Source organism: Bactrocera oleae, chromosome 5 (assembly GCF_042242935.1).
Source record: "Bactrocera oleae isolate idBacOlea1 chromosome 5, idBacOlea1, whole genome shotgun sequence".
In the NCBI taxonomy this organism is placed as follows: domain Eukaryota; kingdom Metazoa; phylum Arthropoda; class Insecta; order Diptera; family Tephritidae; genus Bactrocera; species Bactrocera oleae.
The window spans coordinates 13644186-13668248 of NC_091539.1; the positions used below are offsets into that span (position 1 = coordinate 13644186).

Consider the following 24063-nt stretch of genomic DNA (forward strand, 5'->3'; position numbering starts at 1 on the left):
CGGGTTTTGAGGTTGTATGTGCTTTTCATACTTATTGTATTGCGGTTGTTTCTTTTATAATTTTATTATCTGTATTGTTTGTTGAAAATTTCTTTACCATCGGTTTATTACGGTTAGCGACTCCACGCCTGGCTCAGATATGGCCAGAATGGGTGCTCCTTTGAAACCTTGAAGAGGGATCTTGCGAGAGTGAGATTTGTGATTTTCACTCACTTTTTTGAAGTGAGATTTACAACTTTTACAAATGTTTCCCATAAACTACCCGTTTGATGAGCGCTTAGATAGTTTCGATAAGTGCGACCTTTGCTTTTTGTAAGTCTGGGTGCGACACTGTATCACATTGTAAATATGGTGATCCCTTAACTTTATTTTTGAAGTTTTATACATTATAAAAATGTTGTCAACTATCAGGCACTATAGAGGTGTCGATTTTTCGGCTTTCTTAGGACAATTTTGTTATATGTTATGTTAAGTGCGATTTTAGCAAGTAGTAGCGCGCCACATAACTCAAGATTTTTGAAGCAGGATTTTTGTATCATTATTGGCTGGAGCCATCCTGCGGGGTCGAAAAGTTACATATTTGTGTTTTTAAACCTGATCTTTTCAAAAAGGACTCTGACTTGATTTTTTCTGCCAATTCGTGGAGTGTTGGAACATTGGTAATTTAGTGGTAGTCGTATGACGTACCGGCCATTATTTGATCTAGTAGTTGTGGATTTGTAAAAGTCTTCACAATACTGATCTTCAGGGGTTGCGATTGATATGGGGGGGAGCTCTTCTAACTCCCAAAATTTCCTTAATTGTGAATGAAGGTATTCTTTAGAGTAATAGTCAACTTGAGTTGTTGTTGTGGAAACTGGTTCTGTAACTAGTCCACTTAGGATCCAGCCGAAAATAGTATTTTGTGCCAATAGTTTGTTTGAAATTTTCTCAACACCCTCGAGTATTATCTGAGGTATGAGATCGCTGCCTAATAGAAGGTCTATTTGAGCAGTTGGAATCTGCTAGCTTTAGGTGTGAAACCTTTTGCCAATGCTTGCTATTTATGTGATAGCTTGGAAGCATATTTGTAAGTTGCGGTAAGACTATAGCTTCTGCTTGTATGTGCTTATCCGCTTGGGGGGAAATTAGGGTAATGGTTCAGATTTTATTTGAGTTTTGGACTACTCTTCCGCCCATTCTCGTAATTTCAAAATTGGCTAGTTTTGTTCGCAGTTGTAGCCTATTTTGAGCCCTAGACGCTATGAAAGATCGTTGTGATCCTTGGTCTATTAAGGCCCTAAGTTTAAACAGTTCTCCTCGGTGTTCGATGGAGATGACTGCTGTGGGTAGTAATACCCTATTTTGTATTTCGCTGTGTAGCGTTTGAGTTTTTTGTGCCTTTGAGCAACATGGTGTCTTTTGGCAATTTTCGGGATTTCGGTTTTTGGGAGTTGTTGTTACCACTAAACCTGTGGTTCTTTTTGTATAAGCGCTTCTTTGGGGTGATATGGGAAATTCGCTGTAATGAAGCATTGAGTGGTGTCTTTTGTGACAATATAAGCAATTGAACTTGCTTTTGCAATTTTTATACTTATGCGCATGCGACAAGCAATTTGTACAAAGTCTTTTTGATCTGACCAAATTATTTCGTTCGTTAACTTTTAAGTTTTTAAACTTCTCGCAAGATTGTAGTTTATGCCCTCTCGTGCATAGTTCGCATGACGTATGATTATTTTGTTCGGATGTGAACGATTGAGACTTGTAAAAGCTTCTGTTTAATTTATTTTTGCTACTAGCTTGGGGTCTATTGAAGCTTCTTTTTTGGTCGTGTTGTACATTTTTTGTTTTAATTAGCTTTTTGTCTACCCTTTCAGCGATTTCGTATTGGGTAGTTAGAAAGTCTTTCATTTGTAGCCACGTGGGGCATTTCTTTCGTGATGAGAGCGATTGCTCCCATAAAAGTAACGATTTTTCTGGTAATGCGGCAGTGCATATGTTTACCAGTATAGGGTCCCAGCTGTCTGTGGGAATATTTTGTGTCGATAAAACCGACAAACAGTTTGAAACAGTGGATTGTAGTCTTATAAACTCTTCACTGGTTTCTTTTTGAATCTTAGGCAAGGTTATTAGTGTCGTTACTTGGTTATGGACCAATATTCTTTCATTTTCATATCTTGCTTTTAGAGCTTCCCAAGCCAAATTGAAATTGTCGTCATTAAGTGCGAACTGTTTGACTATTACGCCTGCTTGACCTTGCGTTTTGTATCGGAGGTTATACAATTTTTGCGCTTTTGATAATTTTGGATGGTTGATGTAAACGGCAGTGAACATATCCCGGAAGGACGGCCATTCTTCATAACCTCCATAAAATATTTCTGTGTCACATGCGGGCACCTCGAGATGGATGCCTGAACTTGCCTCTTGATTTTGTACTTATGGCAGCTCTACTCTCGGATGTGGAGTAGGTGCAATAGCTTTTATTAGCTTTAATTGATCAGAAATCATAGCTTTTGTTTCTTCGTACTGGTCTAGCCGACGATTTAAAATCGTGTGGTAGATCTGAATTGTCATAATCTACTATGGCGTCATGAGCCGTTTGGAGACGAGTCCAAAAATTGTCAATATTTTGTTTTTTTATTTCCAATAACGATTCAGAGATGTCTTGAATCGGTGAAGATGAAAATCGAGTGCAGTAGCGTGTTAATCTGTCACTCTCAGAAATGAATTTGGTGGCACACATATTTTTGCCTTTTATTTGCTTTGTGGTAACCTGTCTTGCGCGTGTAGCTTCTGCAGGTGTAATTTGATTTTTATCGTCATTAACCATTTTTGTTATGTTATTTACCGAATACTCTTTTACGTATACTTGTATACGAGTTTTTTTCGGACTAGATAAATATTTAAATGCGAAATAAATTTTTTAATTTGTAAATTATTTTAAATATTTTGTTGTGAGTGTAATTTAAATTTTCTTAATTTTATTATTAAGAATCGCTCTTTTAATTTAACAATATTTTTTATGTCCTTATTGTTGATGTATTTAGGTACACCCTAATACACGGACTTGTTAGTATATATTTATGTGCTCGTGAAATTGAGAGCTCGTTGAAGAGATCAATACACTTTGTACATAAGTATGCACGGATTGTTTGTGCGTATGTATGTATATTTTCTAATGCAATTGAGAGCTCGTTGTAGAGATCAATTTGCTTTTACTTTTGTGTACGCAATCCTGCTTGTTTGTTACAAGGGGTATTGCGGGATGTATGCCAATTGTGGACTTTGAAAATATGTACAATTATAATTGTATATGTTTTAATATGTATATATATTTAAATATTATTTTTGTTTGTGTGCAATTGAGAGCTCGTTAGAGAGATCAATGCGTTTTTGTTTGATTCGCAATCCTGCTTGCTTGTGTTTTAACAAGATCAAGAGGTTTTGCTTGAATAGATGTACATATGCGTATGTATATATATTTATATATATATATATATATATTTTTTTTTTAAGAGTTTGTTTGTTTTTTTGTTTGCTTTTTAATAAAAAATAAAATTAAGGAAATTTTATTTCACTTTGTTTATTCATTCGCAATTTAAAAATCACCTTTTAGTGAATGTTTAAAATTTTAATAATTTAATATTACCCAATGTTGAGTATGGTATAAGAATATAGGTAGATTGTATGCCGTATGTATGTACAAACTGGGCTTCTATATTTTGCAATAGAAAGAGAGCGCGAAGAAGGAATTGATAATGTGCAGGTATTCTCCGTATGCACATATATGGATGTAAATATGTACTTGGTTTTTGAAAATATATAAATATGTCGTTTGTATTTATTTTGTTTCTTCTTCTTTGTCTTTAAAATTTTTGTTATATGTTTGTGCCTTTGCTTACTTATTTAAGGCAATCCTGCTTACTGTTTTTGTTAAAAATAAGGGGTATTGCCGGAAAATATTTGCAAGTAAATACTTGAATTCTGTTTTTGTTTTTTGTGTTTGTGAAATATGTGTGTTTGAAAACACAAAGGTAAGCTTATAGGAATACAATAATTATTTACATAATATATATTTATATTATTATGTCAGCGGTATTTCGATTTGTACCGTGATCTATACCAGTTTGGTAATCTTATTTTATATTAGTGTATAAAATAATAAGAGAAATAAATACGCTCACTTTGGTTTTCCTCAAGGGGCTTTTGGAGGCCGTATATATGTATATACAAGTTACGTGCTTGTGCGTTTGTCCCAGTGTCTGTCTTCTTCGGCATCCAGCTGGCTAGCTCCTTATGCGTGTTTGTTGTTTGTATTTTTGTGGATAAATTTGCTCGCGCCCGAATATGTGTTTTTGTTTAGATTTTGTTGTATGGTGCATTAGTTTCGCGCTCAATTTATGTATGCTTTTAGTTTATTTCAGTTTTCGCGCTCGATTTGTGTTGTATTAGTTAGTTGTTTAAGATGTTTAGCAAATTTTGCACTGTATATTTATGTATTTGTTATTTTCACCGCACTTATTTTTGTCACAGCACTTCAACCTTTTCGATAAGTTATATGTGTATGTTTATGTTTATTTTGTTTGGTTCGTATTTGGTCACTGTGTATATGTAACTGTTTTTTTTTTTTTTTTTTAAATGTTTTTTCACTCCATAGTGCCTCTCACTATGGCTCGAAGGACCATGAATAAATTGATACTAATTTGCACAAAGCCTTTAACACTTATTTCCGAATAAAGCAAGGAAAATGTGATGAAAAAGGTTTACAAATTTAAAATTTATTAAAATCTTTTAATACAAGTAACTTGAACTTTAACAAATTAAATTAAATATTCCGCAGAGAAAAAGTCGAAAAAAAACGATGTTCACTTCGCAGGTTAACGATGACGGCAGACGATCGAAAAGTTGCACACAGGAGCTTTCGTATCAAAAATGTTGACTTGGCGCTCAGGCCTGTGGACGAAACGAATGATATATAGTGAATGAGAATGGTATGTTGTGTTGTCCTGTGTGGTGTCATCTGGTGTGGGGTGAAATTCCTTGAGTGTTCACAGGTGTGGTGAGTTTCATTAAGGTGTGTCAGTTTTTCCCGAGTAGAGCGGTGCACTTGGAGGAGGGAGTTAAAACTCATTTAAACAGGTATAACTCATATTATCAAAAAAAAAAAAATAATAATTAAAGCTAAAGTTTGAAATTAAAATGTTTTGAAAAATATTCTTTACTTAATTTAAAGTTATTAATAAAACGCAAAACTTAGTAGACTTAAACAGGTATAAAATTAAAAAAAAAATGTTTATAATTATTTAAACATAAAGAATTATTTGATGTGAGTAATTATTTTCTCCACCAAAAACTTTGTCATAATCACATACTCCAAGTGTAATTAATCACGGAATCGGAATTTTTCGTATATAATTACTTTTAAATTACCAAAGTTTATGAATACAATTGTAATGTATCAAATTTTTTAGCATTGTGATTTGTTTTGTTCAGTTATTATTTAAAAAGCACGGTTACATATGGAATAGCCGTAATTGATACATAATTGGAATGTGAAACACTTACAATTACTTTTTGATAACTTAAGATTAAAATTATTACATTTTTGTTTATATTTACAGCTATTTTTATACAAAAAGTTTCATTCCGATGATAGTAATTGTAAACTTTTTAGACTACAATTACATACTAATTACTAATGGGGTACGATAATTCAAATTGTAGCTCAGTAAAGTTATATTGATAATCATGAAAAGTACGATAACAGCCAGTGTTAACCATTACTATTTGGCAATACACTCGATACACATTTCGTTTAATAAAATCTTTCAATTACATTTTTATTACTTAAGATTAAAATTATTGCATTTGTATCTCGAATGAAATTTAGAATTATAATTACAGTGATTTTTATAATTAAAAACTTTAATACCGATTATAGTGGTCGTAAATTTTTTAAATGACAATTGCTAATTACTTTGGTGTACGATAACTCAAATTGTAACTCGTAAAGTTTTAGCATTGTGATTATTACAGTTGCTAATCATGAAAAGTACGATTACTGTTAGTTGTATTCATTACTAATTTGGAATGCAATGTTATGATGAATATTGTAGCATAAGATTGCTGTGATTATAATGCAGAATACTGTTTGCATTACTATTACAAAACAAGTACAAGTTTATGTTGAATATTATGGCATAAGATTGCTCTAATTATAATCCAGAAATATTTTTACATTTCTATTACAATCATTTTAATCATGAAAAATACGAATACAATTACACTGTTCAAAATAGTTAATGTTTAAAAAAAAAACTAAAATATTAATTAAATGGTATTATTGGTACAACTCAGATAATTTTTGGGATTACCGCCGTAGTAATTGTAATTACGAAAAGTGCCATTACAATTACGCTTAAATATTTATATATTTATTACAGTAATCTCATGTTTATTTTCTAAAAGCAGCAGCTCTGTTGTAAGTAATACTTGATACTCTCTACGGATTTCTTTTAATTTTAAAGTATCAGAATCGGTATACTTATAAGTACGTATATTTTTATAAGTATACATATACACGATAGTACATGTAGTTGGAAATTTTCGCACACGCTCATTTGGCAGCATGTTAACCCAGTTACAAAGTACACACAATCGAGATTTGTCAGCAACATTTGGTTCACATAGTGCAGCGTTTTTTTGTACTTGTTCTACATTTGTTTTGCTAAATGCGTGTCTTTGACAGCTGTTGGCTACATGTTAAGCTATTCCGTACTTAACTCTGCATATATTGTATTTTGCTTCGTGTGCCATGTTGTATTGCGTGTTACATTCACATCACGTTCTGTAGTGAAAAAAGTTGGTCGAAGAATTTTTCTTATGCCACGCACTCTGCATTTGTTTGCCAGACAACTTGCGCAGAGTTGATTTTGGTGCGTATATTAGAGTGAGAGGCTCGGAAAATTAGTGGGCTGAAGTGCAGTGAAGGAAGCTGTGCTCTACAAAGCACATTTCTCGCACGAAAAGTCAAAATGCGGCTGATTTCGTTTGAATGTTCTGAAATACTTTGAAATTTTCAACTGATTTTATCTAGCGAAAATTGATTTCAAATAGCCATTCTTATAGCGCACACTAATTAATAACAATTACAATAAAGGAGAAACTTCTATAAACATCTTTTGAAATGAAAGAATAACCGAATCGCGAAGCGTTATTTTTTTTAACCACAACTAATTGCCTTCGCGTTTCTTCCAATTTCTGTAAATTAATAATAATATTTTATTCGAAAGTCGCATGATAAAAAAGTAATAAAAAATTAGTCTAGACTAAAAGCGAAATTCCGAAATGTGTTAGCTATAACAAAGAAACTAGTAAACAAACAACACAAAATAAATGGAATTCTTATACTTAGCCAAATCTCCAGTTAATGCTGGTTTTGTTGCAAGCACAGCTGCCGTAACTGCCAACATTTTGCCGTAGCAATCAGAAGGCAAAAACACAACAATGAAGTTGATGATGGCTTGCCACTGACAATAAGCTTGACGATGACGTTGGCGATTGCGCAAATAATGTTAATAAAAAAAATGCCAAGAACAGTGGTTTTATTCGAATATAAAGGCTAGAAAAAAGTATTTAGAAGTTTGGAAGTATATTTTTGGAAAATTATCCGAAGTAAATAGGAAATGAGAGAACTATAATTTTGTTGCAACAGATCAACAGAAGATGCTTTTGGTGCATCGGCTGAAAATATGCCCCAAATAAATTTGACGAATGCTATCGATTTAACAGCGCTTATTTAAATATAAATTCGGGTATATTTCGGTTATGTATTTCTGCTTGGTGTGAAGTTATTTAAATTAACTATTCAACTTGACGAAATGTCTCGAGAGTCTTTAGTAAAAAGTTCAAAAACAAAATAAAGCTTGAGGAAGTAGCGCATGCGCAATGTATTACTAACTACCACGAACTCAGCGACATCTAGCGGGTTATTTGGTAGCCGATGTAGAAAGGAATTGTAGTAGAGATAATAAAACAAAGTTTTTCGGAAGACCTTTTCGTATTTTTTGAGTCAGTTTGAAATTCTGGTAATGAACTTTTATAAAAGTGATAAATATTAAAAAAAAAAGTATATGAAACACTTAAAAGATCTGGCAAATTAATTACATTGCCCACAAACGGTACATTGAACCACTGTGAATAGCCGTCAACAGCAGGTTTGTGGTAGTACTTCACAATGATTGCCGATCGTCATTTCAGTTGGAATTTCAGCGTAACTCAAATTGACGAATGCTTCCAAGCGAATAGCTAAACTTCAAGCAAAAATGTAAAATTGCGCGGTGCAAAACAAAAAAAAGCAGTCATGCTGGGGCACTGCCAACTCGAGGGAAGCGCAAAAATCAAGCCGCGCTGAAGCAAAGGGCGACTTGGCAGGTAAAAAGAAAACCGAAAGACTCAAGTCATTCTTTGAACTCCAATAAAAAGCGGGATGCGACTGAGGTGAACTTTCGTATATTGCAAACGCCACGACTGGATGTTTGGTTGCCTGCTCTGCAATCCGGTGCCGCTAATAGCGTATAGACGATGATGGCTGTTGCCTGGTGCTTGCTGCCAAGTGCCAAACGGCCATAGTCAGCGATAATACACGAGCCCGTCACAGTTACAGAAATGTAGACTTTATCTGCCGCGCTGCAAAAGCTATGGCGTTCAGTCAACAATAACTCAGCATGTCAACCGCGACTGCCGCCAAAAGCAAAAGAAGGCAAAAATTCGTACGGCTGCAAATACAAAGTGAAGCGGAAATTCAATAAACAAAAGCAACTCATCATTACATAAGGAATGCGCGTCATGCCACACAAGGTAGCAGCAACTGAAATGCTTGCAACAGCGTAGCACAATGATGACGCTGGTGAATTAAGGCGAGTAATTGTCAAAAAGGGGATTGTAAAAGTGAAATGGCTAGTAAGGGCTTTGTTGTTGTTTTTATATGCGTTTCAAAATTTAAATTTTTAAAAATTTTAAAGTTGCCCAGGCGTTTCAGACCTTTTATGTTAACTGAAAATGTTAAATAATTTTACCAAAATACGTTGACAATTAACACTGTATTCAGCTACCACTTTCTTTTAAGCTGAATAAGCGCTGAATGTTAAAATTCTTGGAAACCCTGGTAGGAAATTCTAGCTCTTAAACTTTTTAAGCAATCAACGCTTTATTTAGCTATTAAACCCTTAAGCTGAATATCTTGTGAAAAAAGAACATATATTTTTGAACTTAACCCTTGAATGACGTTGCATCGCAAAGTTTGTTCTTTTATTAGTTAAAAAATAGGTTTCGAAGAAAAATTTTATTTTTTACTTAAAAAAAAAAGTGATTTAAATTAATTAAAACACACTACAGCCGTAAACAGAGACTGAAAGTAGTTTCCGTGGGGTAACAGTGGAGATAAGTAAAAAGTTGCTTAGCTAGTATAATTGTATAAAGTAAGTTACGTGAGAGATTGAGGATTAATTTGTTTTAAAATTACTTTTCTACACACGCTTTTGCAATGTTTTGTATGACTTTTTACAGTTTTGCGTTTATAAAAATTAAAAATAAAAATCGGAAAAAACCATGGTTGAAAAATCTATTAAAATTTACAGTTTTTAAAAATTATTCTCAATATTTTTATTTAGAAAAAATTTACGTGTTTTGTCAGGTTTTAAAAATTATTTTCAATATTTTTATTTAAAATTTTTTTTTGCCTCGCTATTGATTGTCTGGAAGTAATTAAGCCTTCCTAGTAAGTTCGTTACTTAAGTCTTTCGTTTTTTGTCTTAACCTCCTGATTGTCTTAGGATATTTTCACTCTTCTACTTACCCTACATTTTAAAAACCTCGCGCAAATAAACAACAGCAAAACCCAGGCAATAACAGCAACCAATAACCGCAGGCAGCTGATGCGCCAACCACCAGCCACACAAACAATCACAGCGGTGAGCGCAAATGTACAACCATAATTACATGGCAATTAAGTTAATTGAACTTGCGCGCCTTCGCGTGAATTTCCAAGTACGCCTTTTGAATGATAAAGCATTTTTTCCATAATTTTCGAAACGCCACGAAGCAGTATGCCGCAGCAACGCATTAATGCCACTGTGTGTGATGCGCATGCAGGTGTTTGTGTTGTTGTATTTATTAAGAAAAAATTATATAAAAGCATAAGAAATGAAAATTGTGCATTGCGCATGTGTAAAATTAGACACATTTATGGGCTAATTGCGGCGCATAATAGCGGAGAAGAATGTACAATTTTAAGAAATTACATAAATTCATGCGGTCTCAAGAAGGTTAAGGCATTTATTTTTGGCGGATACAATTTCTGGGTTCATATCCACCATGCACATATGCACAAAAGCGCTCTTTTACTGATGCTGACAGTTCAACATGCAATTTCACTGTCAACTGATGTCCCAGTAGAATTCTTCGCTTGCATATATCCACATTTAATTGACATTTACTGTCAGCGTGCCAATAGTAGGATCCGTCAGCACACGGCATACAAGCGACAACACGTTTTATTTACAAACAACACGCTGTTGCACATGCGCACAAACATTCGTCTGTATGTATACAGTGTTGTAATAAAAATATGCAGTATTGCAGAAGCCGCAGCAAATAATCAAGTAAGCGACAAGTCCATAAACGCAGAGCCTGTCAGCGACATTCATACAAAGGTTGGTGCTGTTGAGCTTGAAATCTTCGCTAAAGCCTGTTGGCTGTCATTCAAAGCCAAAATGTTGTAATGTTGAAAAGTTGCATAGTCAAAGTTGAAGTTGAAGAGGAAGCTGAAAAGTGGAAATGAGAAAAGTCGTAATGCGCGAGCCAAAGCCGCAAATCAATGAAATGCTATTTGATTCGTGTACATTTGTATGCCATGCGGTATACAGGGTGGCACATTAGTGCAAAATAAATTCATTAAAACAGTAAACCAAACGTTAACATAGGTTGCACCGAAGCTATAATACCTGCGCCCGAAATACAAAAGATACAATGCAAAGACTTAATTTTGATCATTCAGTTTGTATGGCAGGTATTTGCTTTAGTGGTCCAGTCACAACAATTTGTTTTAGTATTGTACCGTTGCCTGAAATAATAATCAATGAAAATTTCGTGAAGATATCTTTTCAAATAAAAAAGTTTTCCATACAAAAACTACGATCCGAAAAAATTGTTCGAAGATTGTACCGCGACTGCGAATGAACACTCAGCGTATCTACATACGTACATTATTTCAAAGACTGTTTTTTTACACCACAGCATTTTGGATACTTTTGCTATTTTGCCTAAATTAGTTTGTTTGCTCTATAGCACTTTGGAGACTTTCCTATTTTTCTATAATATATTTTTGCAATACAACATTTTGGAGAAATTCTTATTTCTTCTTAATTAGTTAATGTTTTTATACTACAGCATTTTGAAGACTTTTAATTCTCCCTAATTTTGTTTTTTGCTCTAAAGCATTTTGGAAGAAGAAGCAGAAGATCAATAATAAGAGCAACATTTTTAGTTTATGTACATCTATGAAATACACTCAACTCAGCAAAATCATATTGCAGCACCCGGTATTGTGTACGCGCACGCCTTTGACCAGCAATAAACTATAAATAATCGACAATAAGATAATCTGCGATCTGTAAGGGAAAATCGATGCAGCAAAGTAAAGTAAATCAGCAAATGATTGGTAAATGAATGCACGGCATGGCAAAGCCTAAAGCCAAAGCCTTTCTTCGTCTCTGGAGAAAAAACAAGCAAAAAAAAAAATTGAACCACGCTTACAGACCCTGTTTTTTTTGTTATTTTTATCTTTCCTCTTAAGAAAAGTTGAAGTGGAGTTCAGTCAGCAGCTGCGCGCTGCGCCTGCCGCTGACATGGCTGGTTGAATGGGAACGACTTTGACAATCGCCGCGATGGCAGCGCTGGTAAACCGCATTTAATGCATATATACAATTGACGTTGGAAATGTTGCATGCAACTTGTTGCTGTGGCGGCAAGCACCAGCACACACGACTACCTACTTAGAACGGCTTAAGCGCGTGCATTTATAGCTTTGGTTGGACAGATTCGCTGGCACTCCACAAACTGTGTGTAGTTGTTGGTATTATAAAGTGCTTATATTGGCGGTTTTTGTTGTTGTTTGCTTGGTATTATTGCATTGTACAGGCTTGGTGTGGTTGTGTGCTTTTATTCTGGCTTGCAAAGCGCTTTACTTCAATTTTCTTTTTGGGAAGGTGAACATTAGGGTGTTTATATGAAATTTTATTTAATTTTGCTCTTGTTAAGAGCTGTTGTTCTTATTTCGTAGAAAACTACTACTATTTTAGTTTTTTTTTGTGTTCCAAAACCACCTTTAAGCCAGTGCCTTTGAAAATGTTAAAGAAAATTGTAGTAGGTTAAAGCTCATTGGAAAAGGAAGATAAAAGAGCAAAAGTGAAAGAGAAAATAATTTCCGGTTAATATGAAGTCGGTAAGAGTAAGAGGAGGTTGAACTTTTAAGAGTCAAAAAAGATGTCTCTCGTTTTTTGACAAAACTACGAGTCCTATAGAAAAAAGTTATGTGGAAAAGTTATCGGTAATAAAAAGACCTACAACTTTTGTCTTGACATCTTCTTCACATAACCTCAAAATTTATGTGAAAAATTAAAGTAACCAATTTTTTTGGGTTTTTATTTTAATCTTTTACAAAATTTTTTTTTTCTGTGGAAATTTGTTCTAAACTAACTTTATATTGCCCAAATACTCTGTATTTTTTTGATTTATTCGATAACTCTCACGTAAAAACATCAGATTTAAAAAAAAGTCGGCAGGCCTTTTCGTTATTGAAATCCCTTCTATCTGATAGTATAAAAAATAATCATTACTATGACACATTTTTTCAAAACAGCAATATAAAATAGAACGCCCCTACTGTGCAATGTATGCGCGTCTTCCTGTACTTGTACATGAATCTTAACCTAAAATAATTGTTAATATTTTAAGCTACCATTTAACGGCTGTACTGGGCAATATTAGTACTTATGTATATATAAATAAAATAATTATAATGCTCAATCTGAGCAATTCTCTTGTTGTAACGAGCTACCACACCTACCAAACATATTTTTATCTCAACAATAAAAGTTGGTGTAATCCTATAATACAAAAATTAAAAAAGTAAGATTTTGGGATTAAAAATACCTATAAGATTTCAGATATTACATCCCCCCCCTCCTTTTCTTTTATTTTCCAGCTTGCGTGCTCATGCGCAAACACACACACTGAGCTTCACTTAAAGGCTCATAAGCCCTAATTTGCATAATTACTTCGATTGAATTATAACAACTTTTAAATATATTCGAGCGCTGATTCATTTCCTTAATTGATAAACGGGTTCACACATACATATGTAAACATAGAAATACCAATCGAATTGAAACGCTTAATGACAAATAAAGATTAATATCGCAAATTATCAGCTTACCATGGGGGATCATTTCAACATATCGGACTCATACACTCAACACGATCCACTACTTTTTTCTGCGCTTTCTACCGCAGTATTATTGATACCGTTGTACAAAAAAATATGTACTTAAACATTTAAAGATGATGTAGGAAAATGATTCTCCTATTTCATTACTTTATACCAAAAACAAGAGCTATATATATATATTCAATATGAGGACCAAAGATTGAGCATTTTTAATTTTTTCAGAACAAAAACCGTTAAAACGGTAAATTTTTTGATTGTCTATAATCGCCCTACAACTTATTTGTCTAACACATCTTAACCTTTGATGGTTCAATTACAAGGCAAAGAGATATTTTCCCAAAATTTGGCATGGATTATTGTCCAAGGCAGTGGTACAATCTTCAAAGAAATTGTTCAGTTTGGATCACTATAGCATATAGCTGCCATACAAACTAAAGGATCGAAATCAAATGCTTGTATATAAAGCTTTTTCTTGACGAGATATCTTCAAGAAATTTGGCATGAGTTATTGTCTAAGGCAGTAGTGCAATCTCCGAGGAAATTGTACAGATCCGATCACTACAGCATATTGCTGTCATACAAACTGACCGATTAAAATCAAGATGAAGATCTTTGTATACCTCTCCTCTCCTCTATCTCTCCTCTTCTTATTCTCTCTAATGCTACCTATCTTCCTTTTATGCTCTTTCGCTACTTCTACGCTCTGTTTCACATACTGTACGTTTAAATAATTTGTTCAAAAATGTAAATATATTAAAATGCACAGATTTATCATACATTTGAAATCGTATTAATTATGCAAATTGCGCACATTCGTTTCCAAAATAAAGCTAAAATTAAAACAAAAAAAAAGCAGAAAACAAAATTGATAGGCAACTAATTTGAGTAGCGCAAAGGCACAGCGACGATAAAGTGATATTAAATTAATGAAAAAATATTTCTTATTTTTGGTCCGGATTGTTGTTATTTTTCGTGCACAAAACCGCTAACCTACGCAAGGCGCTATCACTTTGATATTCGATTTTTCGATTTAAATTCTAATATTTATACGCTTTTTATTGACTACTGCTTTGTAGATGTGTATATTTAATTGCTCGTAAATTGTGATTGTGAACTAAAGCAAGTTGCGGCAGATCGCTTGATTGGCATTTGCCAGCGATTTAATTATGAACAAAAGCATTTGCAACAACTTTTTATTCAGCTATAATTTCATGCAATATTCAAACCATTTTACTTAATGCCTCGCGCTAAGGCTGCAACTGCTTAATGATTCTAATCAAATGCCGCGCTAAATTACACACTCATTAGGCGGCGCTGCTAAAAGAAATTGGCGCATTTGGCAGTTGGTTTTTTTTGCCGCAGTTGCGCGCATGTCGTTGCGCTGCCGAGAGACAACGCAAATTCAATTGACAACGCAGGTGGCAGCCGCTGACTGGCAGCACAGCCAACAATAATTTTAATTGCGCAAAGATTGCCAAATGCTAATTGCAAATTGAATATTGCAAATCACAAATCGCCACTTGACGCTGAATCGCATTAGAAATCAGCGCTGTAAAACTGCTTACATATCTGTATACATATATACATAAATAAGTGCATGTGTGTTAGCAATGCGCCTGCGTAAATAGCAACTCACCGCCGCCGCGCGGCTTTAGCGGCTACTCGCGCTGGCCGGAAGAGCTGTTAGGTCAGTTTTTGCTGTCAGTGTGAGTTAGAAAATACAAATGTGCCGCGTATCTCACAGACGCGCTGTCACAGCGGACAGCGTGTACACATGAGCGTTCGCTTCATCACAAGCTTCGGCAGAATCAATGAATTTGTACGTTGAAGTGCGCAATTCGCTAGCTGTGCGCTTTGATGTGCGCCGCCATGGAGCAACTAGTTGAGTTGCGCGCCGACTGGCAGCTTGAATTAAGGTTTGTCTGATTGTTCACGTCGTCTTTTTTTGTGCTTTTTTCGTTTGCTATAATCAAATAAAATGAATGAAAATTGTCATTACGCGTTGATTGTCGTTTGGACAAACCAGCTGACACAGGCAATCGTCGAAATGGATACTAGCTAAGCGCTTGATGTGCGGCTGCTAGCTAAAAGCAAGATACATGTGTACTTATTGGGCAATAAATACTATGAAAACCCAGTGAGCCTATAGTTTTGTGTTTAAAGAGATTGAGTTAAACCTCAATTGCAATTAAAAAAAAATTACGAGTTTTTCAACGCTATAGTATATTTCAGGCGTTCTAGTTGATAATTATGCTACAAATTGCTTACGTTTTTATTAACTATCTGTTTCATTTACATATTCTTTTTTTAACATTCTTATCCGCCCCTACTAAATAGCTGCGAAATAATTGGCAGATGGGGTCTTCTTTTGCATTTTCAGAGAATATTTAGCAAAGTAGTGTATTTTTATATGATCAGAAAGTAGAGATTTCAACAAACATAAAGCCGACTGACTTAAAACAAAATCTGATTTTTTTACGTGAGAATTTTTGATTGAAAATTATGGTTTCAAAATCTGAACTTGAGAATTCTCAATAACTGATTCTCAAATATTTAAATTCAATAAAGTATTTTGGCTGAAGATTAATCAGAGTGTAAACTTAGATCAAAAAGTAGTAAATTGGAGAATTAGAAATTTATCAATTTGAAAACTGTTACTACCCAAAAGACCAAAAATTCTCCACTTGAAAATAATGAATTTCTCAACTGCTTAAAATCAACTAGAGTTAAAACTTGAAACCAAAAATTACTCGACTTGAGGTTTTTATATTGCTCAACGTGAGAATAATGCATAAAGCACAAAAAATCTCAACTTTATATTAACAACTTTCTCAACTTAAAATGTTCGAAATATACTGGATTTTAGGTTAACACCATTGGGAATATTTGAAACTTCTAACTTCATTTTATTTCGATGAATTTCGCCTTAAAAGATTGAGTATTGACAACTAAGCTTTTCGTAAAAGTTCGACTACTGACGCTCGCTGGGCAATCGCATGAAAAGTGTAGTATATGAGCATCGATGGTATATGTATGTATGTTACTAAAACGGTCATTTGTTGGAGTCATAAAATGCCGCTGCGACAGTCGTGCGGCAAATGTGAAAATCGTGCAAGGTTTATTTTTACGAATTTTCGTTGCGGCAATGTGTTTGATTTCATTACACAGCGTGCATAGTGCAGTAATTCACTAATGCATTTACCGTATGCTTTGCTACGCGCGTCTATTCTTTTTGCTGCCCAACGCTTTATTTACACTTGCCGCCTTGACAGGCGGAAAATTGCGCAGCCTCACACACTATGACAGTCAAACAGCAGAAATGTTCATAGCTAAGCTCACACAAATCTTTCTCTGTGTGTAACTTTGCGTTGAAGTGACAGCTGCGAATGGCAGATGTCGCACTGCGGTTGATCGCCGCCAATGAAGATGCAACGCAATAGCGCGCAAACGCCAACATTATGGTCTCACATTACCAATATGGCGAGTGGATGTGAAAATAGGCGGCGGAATAAAAGGGCAGACACTAGTGCGAGTATATGAGAAAAACATTAAAGGAAACTCTAAAAGGAAAATAATAAAATAAGAATTAAAAATGAAAAATGAAGCATGTAAGAGTTCAAAGCACCGCTGCCCTGTCAGGCAATTGCTTGGCTGTGGTCCAATGCATTAGCGCAAATCCTTTGATATTGACTCACACGTAGATCAATGTTACATAGCGCTAAAGATCAGTCATATAACTGTGTGTTGTTGTCATGCATTTTATTTAGTGCATTTATACTTAAACAGCAGTTTTTTCGAAGTGACTTTTTGAGATTAACATAACTTTAATATTTATTCGAGATATGCATAACACAAAAAATTCAAATATTTTTATATTTTTTTTATTTAATTTAATATTTAATAAACATTCACTGCAAAAACTATAAAAAAAACAATAATAAATTTAAAAAATATTTAAAAGTATTAAGTAAATAAATGTATTTATAGTACCATAAAACAAATACCAAAGTAATAAACAAAAATATAGAAAATACACAATTCAATATAAGGTTTTAAAAAATATTTGACATTTAAATAAAAATTAAAAAAAACAAAAATCGTAAAATAAAAAATTAGAAAAAAACATATACATATATAAATAAATATTACAAGGCTGCAAATAATGCAAAATTATTCAGGTGGCATTTGAAAAATTTGTTTATATTAAAAATAATTTAAATTAAATAAATCCCAAATACCGGATTGAAAAAAACGTCTAATCCCAAAAAACCGGATTGAAAACTTATTTTTAATTTTTAATTAAAAATAAAAATAAAATTTTCCATTTTTAAATCCAAAACAAAATTTATATTCAAAATAAGATTAAAAATTGACATCCCCGGGACTAAAATTTTAGAAATTCCAAAATTTTTTTATGCAAAAAGTGGCAACCCTACATTTAAATAAAAAAATTAAAAAAACTGTAAGAAATCTTGGGTAATAAAATAAAAACATATAAAAGCCCCATTATAAGATCAAAATCTATTTCGAGAATATGTTATTAAAACAAGAAAAAACGTAACTTCGGTTGCGCCGAAGCTATAATACCCTTCACAAATACAAAGGCCCCTTACAAGAACTTGATTCCGAACGTTCAATTTGTATGGCAGCTATATGATATAGTGATCTGATCTGACCAATTTCTGTAGAGAATAATTTGTTGCCTTAAGCAATAATTCGTGCCTAATTTCGTGAAGATACCTCGTCAAAAAAAAAATTTTCCATGCAAACACATTACTCCGATCGTTCAGTTAATATGGCAGCTATATGCTATAGTCATCCGATCTATAAAACTTCTTCGGATATTAGATTAATGCTTTAAATAATAATACATGCCAAATTTCGTGAATATACCTCGTCAAATGAAAGAGTTTTCCATACAAGCACTTGATTCCGATTGTTCAGTTTGTATGGCAGCTATATGCTATAGTCATCCGATCTATATAATTTCTTCGGAGATTAAATTAATGCTTCAAATAATAATACATGCCAAATTTCATGAAGATAACTCGTCAAATTAAAGAGTTTTCCATACAAGCACTTCATTCCGATTGTTCAGTTTGTATGGCAGCTATATGCTATAGTGGTCCGATATCGGCCGTTCCGACAAATGAGCAGCTTCTTGGTAAGAAAAAGACTTGTTCAAAATTTCAGATCGATATCTCAAAAACTGAGGGACTAGTTCGCGTATATACAGACGGACGGACAGACGGACATGGCTAAATCAACTCAGCTCGTCACTTTAGATGGTCTCCGCCGTTTCCTTCTGGGTGTTACAAACTTCGTGGCAAACTTAATATACTCTGTTCAGGGAATAAAATTAAAATATCCAAACAACATTACAAAGCAATAAAAAAGTAAGGCAAAAATATTGAAAATAAATTAAAAATTATATATAAAAAATATCTCTGCAACTAAAATTATAAAATTTAATAATATAATTTCAAAAATAATAAAAACATTCAACAAAAATAACGGATAATGAAATAGTAAAACTAATAACATATATGTATATTTTGAAATTTTTGAACATATTATATTAAATTTTTTTACTTTATATTTTTTCTTGTTTAATTTTCTAATTGCAATACATTATTTAAAAAAATTTTATACTATTTTCATTAAAAAAATTTTTCTGTTTAATTTTATATATTACTTATATATACATGTATATATATATATATATATATTAAGACAAAAAGTAAAATAAAAAAAAAAAATGTATTTATTTGTTTCAAAATTTCGTCTTCTGATTTTTAATCAGCTTATATGATACACATTTAAGAATATACCATATAATTATATTATAAGAAAAGTGAATTAAAAATGTGTGCTCAAGCTAAAATATGTCATAGGTTTAATAGTATAACAAAGCTTGAATAATTAATTTATCATAAAATGCAAATGTGGTGCCGTTCTTTATTACATTTATATAATATATTTGCATGGTTTACCGAAGCAGAAGACTTAAGCGACAAACTCAGCTAACATTTACTTTAATTCCACAGCATGTTTCTTAGTAATACCGTAGAACACAATTACGTGCATATATTAGCAAATATATACTTTTTTATAAATAACAACAACAAAAACTTTTTTTTTTAATATATATTTTTATTTTTATCTTTTCAATATAATTGAGAATTAATTATTTAATTTCTCGGCTAATTTAGCTTAAGTATGTTAAATATTTTTTAAGACCAAAAAATACTTCACTTATTTGATAAAAAAACAATGGTTTCTCAGCAGCGCTTGCAACTCACATTGCTTCTTTATAGCTAAAGTCTTAAATATGTACAGATCTACAGAGATATATCAGCATATATTTTGATAAACATGAAATTAGAAATAACAGTGCAGCATTTTACATGAGTTGTCTACACAGCACAACAACAACAAAAACCACGAAAAATTCAAAATTAATAATAATTTTACTGCAGCACCGACTGAAAGCTTAAATAAAGCGTTGCTTTGCGCAGACGTTGGTCTAACTGTAACGAATTCAGCTGCGGCAGACAACCGTACAGCAAGAGGCAACGAAATTTCGTTTACTAAAGACCAGTTTTTTTCTTTATTTTAATACACCATAGTATTTATAAGCCGAAAGAAGCAAGCAAACAGATTTTTTTGGAGGCAAATAAAGTGGAAAAAAGAGCAAAAACAACACATTTCATTATACCATAGTAAATCCCTTCAGCATACCATATACACACAAATATATATGTGTACATCTGTACATGTGCAGCTCATGATTGCTTCACCGGCCATCAAGCCGTCTGAAAGGCAATGAATTTTGAGCTTGAAGCGTTGCAGATTGCATTCGTTACGTTTTCCAAGCTCAACGAAATCTCAGACGCGCACAAAAGACACAACTTCTTTTCTTCTTCTTTTTTGGTTTTTGGTTGGTAGACAGTGCTGAATATGGAGCCGAAAATGTGTAAATTTGTATCTGTGTTTGCGCCGCATTTGCCTTTGGGTCAGTCAATGCTTGCGTTGCAACGCCGTAATGTAGCAAATCATCAGCTCAGCACGAGCAGCAACCAGTGCACGACCAAAACAGCCTCCTATATATACAAACATGTGTACACGCATGCGCATCGATGGAGTTGTCGGCCGTCTTCGTCTACAATCAATGCTTAAATTTTCATAATGCGTGCGAAGATATATAATTAAGTTAATGATACAGGTAGATCTCTTCGTTGACACCTTATGAATACGAATGTGGGGGGAATATCTGTTCAATGAAGACTCTTCATCTGAATCAATGAATTAGCGAGGTTAGTCGCTTTAATGTTTGCGCCACTGCGGTAATAGATGTAGGGTTTGGTTATTAATGCTTTAAAACTAAAAAATTTAGAAATATTTTGGTATATTGATTTTTTAATACTTTGTGTTTTTGTCATTTCATATAAAATTTTTGATTTATTTTTTATTACTTTATATTAAATAAATATAATATATAAATAACATATATCTTCAAAAGAGTATATAAAATATAATATCTTATTTAAATTTCTAAAGTTTTTTTAAAAATATTTTTGGTAATTTTTTGTTTAATTTTCAACATATTTACAAAGAAAAAGTTATAACATTTAAAATATAAAAATGTACAAAATGTTATTAAATTTTTCTAGTTTAATTCTAGTTTTCCAAAATTGTTTACAAATACAATTTTTCAAAATATTTCTTATATTTTGTTTTTGTATTGCTTGGTTTTTTTATAAACCGCTTTTTTAGCTTAGATTATTATTACAATTAAAAATTGTGACATTTTCAAATTAACAAAAAAAATATAATATATAATAAAATAAAAATATATTAAAAAATTCAATTTCTTGAAAGAAAAACAAGTCTTGTTTAATCTTTTTAGGTAATATTTTTGAAAATTAAATTTTTTTGATCAAATATGTTGACTTATATTTTATTGGACTCATTTGAAAATAAAAATATGCTTAACAATTAAAAAAAATATGTTTGTATGGTTTTATTATATTTCTTGTAAAAATCGTTATTTTCATCTAATATTTTTAAAGTATTGTGTTTGAAAATAATATTTTTTCAAATGTGTTTACTTATTTATTTTAAATCAATTGTATTCATATGAAAGTAATACAAAAATATTTAAAACAAAAAATATGAAATTTATTTATAATTTTTGTTAATATTTTTACAATAACTTATAATTTTTAAATGAGTTTAGAAAAATATTTAAACTATAATGTATTATTAATATTTTTTAGAATTAAATTTCGATTTTTTAAAATTGTTTACAAAAATATTAAAAACAAAGAATTATAAAAAAAAAGTATTTATTATTGTTTTCAATTTATTATTGTCTTAATTTTTCTTTAATGTAATTTTTAAAATTTTGTTTGTTATAATTTTCGTACATATTTTGGGAATTAATATTTTTGTATTGAATTATTTCTGACACATATTTATATTAAATGCACTCAAAATTTGCACTCAAAAAATTAAAACTAGATAAAAGTCCTTAAATCCCTTAATTAAAAAAAACAGGATATGAAACAATTTCCAATTCAGAAATTATTTAAAGCATACGAACATTCTTTTCAGAAAGTATTTTCAGTTTGATTTTGTTGATATTAGTAATAATAAAGATGCAGGTCCCCAAAAACACCATAATTAGTGAAATGTCATCAAAAAATGTAACATAAATTTGATTAGAAACAAACACTAAAATATTTGTTTGATAAAAAAAAAATAAAAAGGTGTTTCAGAACCTTATAATTTAACTTAAAGTTAATTTAAAAAAATATCGAAATATTTTTACGATACAAAAATTATCTGAGAAACCTATCATTACTATCACGCCACCATCAAAGTGTAGAAGCAACTTTTATAGACAATCAAATTCCAATTCTAATGAAAACAATTAAAAAACGCAAACACTTAAGCCGCTTTGTACACACCCACCCCGTCAGCGTTATGATTACAACTTTATTTACACTAAGTTGAGCTAAGTACACATGTATGTACATACAGCTTTCGATATTCTTTGATGTCTTATTCTTGGTGCACGGCATGCAATTTTCCCAGCAACTGAAACCCACCAGTGGGTTTATGTGTGTTTATTTGCGTAGCTGAGCGCACGGCGAGCGGTGCGCTTTGATCTCGGCCGCGCAGAAACGATATGTGAGTGCTTAGCAATGGCTACTCGTTACTCATATACGTACATACCTACACACTGAGTAAATTTTCTCTACTTTGAATTTTCCGCGCCACACACTACGCTTGAGCGCAACTATATACATGCATATGCTTGTATGTGTGTAAGTGTGTTCAGTCCTTTGAAGATGCTCGTGTGCGGCGCTTTAACAAATTGATACTGCTGCCTTGCTCTTTGTCACTTCCTTTTGAAATGCTTCCACTCTAATACCTAAAATAAAAACAACAAAAACAATACAATAGCAAAAAGTGTTAATTCCAATTTGCGCGCCATCGTTTTTATTGCCACTTTTTCATAATTTTATTCTCACGCATTAAATAAAAAGTGATTTTATTAGCTCAAAAGTATTTCAGCGTTTGTGGCGTGCGGTTGGCTGTTGGCCCATTTGTTTTAGCCACCAGCGTTAGCGTTTTGCGCGCTAATTGCAGCAACACATTTATTTTTCATGCGCGGCACATATCAAAGCGCTTCGCTTTCGTGGACATCCGGTAGTCTGCTGTGTTTGTGCTTGTATTTTTTTTAAAACTTTTTCTATAGCATTAATTATAATTAGTGTAAATTTTGCTTTAGATATTTTTTGTTGGCAATTACTGCGCTTTGATGTGTGATAATTTTTCGATCTAAATGAGCGCTCATGCGATAGATATTTACTACAGACCAACGCTACGCTGAATATTTCCATTTCATTAATTGAAATCGAACAAATACAGTACGCATCCTGTATAAGGTAGTCTCCTTATTTTTTATGATCGGAGTGTTATTTTTTTAATTCTAAACGCTCCTTTGTTCCAAATAAATTATAAATTCGAGAGGCACTCGAGTCGACTTCCATTCGGCAGACTCTGTTTGAGCGCTCTCTTGTAGTAAAAATTAATGTGAACGCAACGACTTAGTTGCAGGATTCAATGCAATAGAGTATGTACTTGACACCTTATTAAAGTGCTATAACCGTTTGCTAGGCTTTCTGTATTAAACCTGTCGTTTATGCCAGTCCGTTATACCAGTTCCTTGTTCGATTTCCACTCGCTCTTTTAAGATTTTTTAACGATAAATTGTATCAAAGAACTTCTCTTGACAGGCGGTGCTCATTGGTCATATTTTTTGTCTTTCATTTCGCTAGAATTTCTTGGCAATGCATTGTTGTCTGCTGCGCTAATTTGATGCGACTGGTTGTCTGACCGACGAACATTTTTTTCTCCGCTCACGACAAGCATTTAATCGCAATTTCTCATTTTTATTTGGTTCTTACAGAAAGCTTAAGCTAATATCGAAAAGAGTGAAACGGTACTAGTTTCATACTTTTTCGCAAACGTCACTTTAATCGTACACACTTTTCAACAAAAAAAAA

At 32.7% G+C, this 24063-nt stretch overlaps 1 protein-coding gene across 1 annotated transcript in view; it reads left to right on the forward strand.

The window, feature by feature from the left end:
• Window positions 1–24063, forward strand: part of fz3 (frizzled 3) — a 43131-nt gene that overhangs the window by 16777 nt on the left and 2291 nt on the right. The gene's annotated exons all lie outside the window — the stretch shown is intronic.